The 5000-nt window shown below is 55.0% G+C and overlaps 1 pseudogene; it reads right to left on the bottom strand.

Annotated features, from left to right (window-relative positions):
* LOC120293026 overlaps nt 1-335 on the bottom strand; it is a 3300-nt pseudogene extending 2965 nt beyond the window's left edge.
* Between the last annotated feature and the right edge of the window lie 4665 nt (nt 336-5000).

The following is a 5000-nucleotide window of genomic DNA, read 5'->3' as shown; positions in this document are numbered from 1 at the left end:
CTCGCGGTACTTGTTTGCTATCGGTCTCTCGCCCATATTTAGCCTTGACGGGAATTTACCGCCCGACAGGCTGCATTCCCAAACAACCCGACTCGCCGACGGCCTCGTGGTGCCACAGGGTCCGGACACGACGGGGCTCACCCTTCCGGCGCCCTTCCGTGGAACTTGGGCCCGTCCGCCGCCGAGGACGCCTCCGCACTCAATCAACGCCGAGGGCGACGATTCTCATGCCGGGCTCTTCCCGCTCGCCGTTGTTACTAGGGGAATCCTTGTTAGTTTTTTTCCTCCGCTTATTGATATGCTTAAATCCGGGTAGCCCCGCTGACCCGGGGCGTGTTGGTAAGGAGCAGATTCGCGGAGCGCGCGATGAGCGGCACGCGCGACATTGATCATCGGGGGGTCTAATCAACCACCGAATGTCGTGGTGCTGATCGCCCGACGCGATTTTGGGCCAACCGACGTGTCTGCCGCGGGAGGCCATCGTACGCGCCCGAGTCCCGCCGCCCGGTTTAAAGGACGAGGGGACAGGGCAACGCCATGTGTGACACCTAGCAAACGTGCCCTCGACCAATGGTTTCGCAACTTGCGTGTCAAAGACTCGATGGTTCACGGGATTCTCAATTCACACCAAGTATCGCAGCCGCACGTTCTTCATCGATGCAGAGCCGAGATATCCGCTGCCGAGAGTCGTTATGAGTAATATGAGATTGCATGGCATCTCGCGCGCGCACCGTGTATGGGGCGGCGGGAGCACGCACCCTTGTTAAAGTTCCTTGGCGCATTCCGCGCCGGGCTGCGCCGCCGAGGACAAAGGCCGAGCGCCCGAGGTGCTCGAGCCCCGATCCTCGACGCGAGGGGGACGCTGGGCCGAGCCCGCCGTCCCCATTGAGTTTGTTACGGCTCCTCTCGGTCATTCTCACAAGGTGATTCGACAATGATCCTTCCGCAGTTCACTACGAAACCTTTGTTACGACTTCTCCTTCCTCTAAATGATAAGGTTCGTTGACTTCTCGCGACGTCATCGGGGCGGCGAACCGCCCACGCCGCCGCGATCCGAACACTTCACCGGACCATTCAATCGGTAGAGCGACGGGCGGTGTGTACAAAGGGCGTGACGTAGTCAACGCGAGCCGATGACTCGCGCTTACTAGGAATTCCTCGTTGAAGACCAACAATTGCAATGATCTATCCTCATCACGATGAAATTTCAAAGATTACCCAGCCCGTCGGCCAAGGCTATAGACTCGTTGAATACATCGCAGATGCGCGTGCGGCCTTAACATCTAAGGGCATCAAGCACTGGGCATTGCCTCAAACTTCCTCGCTTGGCCTAAGCGGCCATAGTCCTCTAAGAAGCCGGCCGTGGAGATGTACATCCACATAGCTAGTTAGCAAAGGCCGAGGTCTCGTCTGCTATCGGAATTAACCAGACAAATCGCTCCACCAACTAAGAACGGCCATGCACCACCACCCATAGAATCAAGAAAGAGCTTTCGCCCGTCAATCCTTACTATGTCCGGACTCCGGTAAGCTTCCCGTGTTGAGTCAAATTAAGCGTGCTCCACTCCTGGTGGTGCCCCTTCCGTCAATTCCTTTAAGTTTCAGCCTTGCGAATTACTCCCGAACTCCAAAACTTTGATTTCCTCATAAGGTGCCAGCTGAGTCCTAAAAGCAACATCCGCCGATCCCTAGTCCAAGACACCGTTTATGGTTGAGACTCAGACGGCATCTCGATCGTCTTCGAGCCCCCAACTTTCGTTTGATTAATGAAAACATCCTTGGCAAATGCTTTCTGCAGTTGTTCGCTCTTTCATAAATCCAAGAATTTCACCTCCGACTATGAAATACGAATGCCCCGATCGTCCCCGCGTTAATCATTACTCCGATCCCGAAGGCCAACACAATAGGGACTTAATCCTATGATGTTATCCCATGCTAATGTATACAGAGCGTAGGCTTGCTTTGAGCACTCTAATTTCTTCAGTAACAAGACCGAGGCACGACCCGCCGCCCGCTAAGAGCGTGGAGCGTATCGCCGGTAGAAGGGACGAGCCAATCGGTGCACACCGTGAGGCGGACCGGGTCGACCCAACCCAAGGTCCAACTACGAGCTTTTAACCGCAAATAACTTAAATATACGCTATTGAGCTGGAATTACCATGCGGCTGCTGGCACCAGACTTGCTCTCCAATGGATCCTCGTTAAGGGATTTAGATTGTACTTGATTCCACCACTGACTCAAAGAGCCCGGTATTGTTATTTATTGTCACTACCTCCCCGTGTCGATTGGGGGTAATTTGCGCGCCGCGCGCTTCCTTGGGATGTGGTAGCCGCCGTGCTCCCTCTCCGGAATCGAACCCTAATTCTCCGTCACCCGTCACCACCATAGAGGCCTACCATCCTACCATCAAAGTTGATAGGGCAGAAATTTGAATGATGCAAGGCGCCGCACGATGGCCGTGCGATCCGCTGCTATCATGAATCATCGAGCAATGGGCAAAGCCCGCGACCTTTATCTAATAAATGCATCCCTTCCAAAGTCGGGTTTGTTGCACGATAGCTCTAGAATTACTACGGTTATCCGAGTAGAAATACCATCAAACAAACTATAATCGATTTAATGAGCCATTCGGGCAGCTTCACAGCCTGAATTAGTTCATACTTACACATGCATGGCTTAATCTTTTGAGACAAGCATATGACTACCGGGCGATCAACCAGTAGCATTCCTTCACGACGTCCGCCGAGCATGATCCGCCGCGATGCCCGAGGGCTTCGCGCGATCAAGGACAAGGCAAGATCGTCATTCGGTGAAGCGATAAACGCTAACGACAGGGAACAAGGGCCAATGACCCCACTCCCATTACGAGAGTTCCGCATCCGAGAACGAGTAGGCACTCGTGGTCCGTCCGAACGATCGAATGAGACGACGTTCGTGGAACACGAGCCCTTACTATCCGGTCCAACCGAGCATCCAAGAGGACGCCGTGATGGAAGGGACTACCGAAGGCACACATTTCCGTCGCAATAGGTATGCAACACAGAACCTACATCTTGCATCCGACGTTTATCTCGCGGAGCAACAATCGATCAAGGTGAGGGGAAGCAGCCATGCACTAAAGACGGAGCCTCGCCACGCACACATTCTTATCGCTCTCTCACACGCCATCGCGTACACTGGAAACGAACCAAGCCGACTCATCCGTAGCTCCTCAAGCACGAGGACTTGAGGATCACACGGAGTTATCGAACGAGGTCGCATCCGCACCGCTTAGACGCGAGAACACTCAATGTCTTGTTCGGGCCGTGGATCGATACGCCGCGTGGCTCGTCATTCATGCCCGAGGCACGATCTCGTCTTACCGAAGGGACTCATAGATTCGTCAATTCCTGGCAACTCGGTCATCGATTCATCCTCTATGGCCGCTGGCTCGAAAAACGACCCATGCGCTCGCCATGATGCCCGCGTGAGGGAGCCACGCGATGCATCCATCTTTGTCTAGGGGGCGCTCTTTTCGATCGATCGGAACCTATTTCTCTGGGGATCATTGAACGTTGTTATGACTCATTATTGACTCATTTCGTGCCCGTGACATGACTCATGCACGCGCAACGATCGCCCGAAAACCGCCCGTGGCCTCGAGCACCACTACCCCTAAAGAGCCTTATGAGCATTTTTGCCCCCAAAGCAGAGTAGACATTCACCATGTTTGAGTAGGCACCACCCTCCAAAAATTGTAGAAATTGAATTTTGATGAGATTTTTGCAGAGATGCTTAGAAAATGTGATCTAAATTATGGAAAACTCAGAAAAATTTTGACGACCGAAAATATTTTTTTTATTTTTTGGTATTTAAAAATTGAGAAAATCCGGAAAATTAGAAAAATATTTGGAACGTGGGCAAAAAATTGGGGAGGCTATTTTATGACACAAACAAAATTTAGGAAGAAGAATGGATTCAATCGACAAGAAATGATCGGTGAAGTTGCAACCGACCATGGTCGGTCGGGCCCCGATCGATCTCGCCGAGCGATCGATCCACGATCGATCCGCATGGTGCAGGATCGATCCCGCTCGACCGGGACCGATCCATGATCATCCATGCACCGATCGGATCGATCCACACGGCCGAGGCGGTCGGCCACGATCGATCCTGGCTGAGCGGGATCGATCCACGATCGATCCGCATGGTGCAGGGATCGACCCACGCCGACCGGGATCGATCCATTACACGGCCAGGCGGGAAGACGATCGATCCATGCCGACCGGATCGATCCATGATCGATCCGCACGGCCGATGGATCGATCCACACGACAGGCCACCACGATCGATCCGACCGGGATCGATCCATGATCGATCCACACGGCCGAGGCGATCCACACGGCCGAGGCCACGATCGATCCCGCGACCGGGATCGATCCATGATCGATCCGCACGGTGCATGGATCGATCCACACGACCGAGGCTCTCGACCACGATCGATCCATGATCGATCCGCACGGCCGAGGCGCCGACCGGGATCGATCCATGATCGATCGCACGGTGCACCGGGTGCGTGGGACCGATCCACACGGCCGAGGCTTCCACCACGATCGATCCTGGATCGATCCGACGGCCGAGGCTCGACCGGGATCGATCCATGATCGATCCGCGCGGTGCGTGGGACCGATCCACACGACCGAGGCCTCGACCACGATCGATCCTCTCGACCGGGATCGATCCATGATCGATCCGCATGGTGCATGGGTCGATCCACACGACCGAGGCCCGACCGGGACCGATCACGCCGATCAGATCGATCCGCACGGTGCAGGATCGATCCGCGACCGGGATCGATCCGCACGGTGCAGGGATCGATCCGATCGATGCAAGGTCGATCCGCACGGGTGCAGGGACCGATCCCGCACGACCGGGGATCGACCCACGATGGATCCGCACGGGTGGGTCGATCCACACGGCCGAGGCCCGACTCGATCTCGGGATCCGATCACGCGACCGA

This window comes from Eucalyptus grandis, chromosome 4 (genome assembly GCF_016545825.1).
Source record: "Eucalyptus grandis isolate ANBG69807.140 chromosome 4, ASM1654582v1, whole genome shotgun sequence".
Taxonomy (NCBI): domain Eukaryota; kingdom Viridiplantae; phylum Streptophyta; class Magnoliopsida; order Myrtales; family Myrtaceae; genus Eucalyptus; species Eucalyptus grandis.
This window is presented reverse-complemented; position numbering and strand designations above follow the sequence as displayed.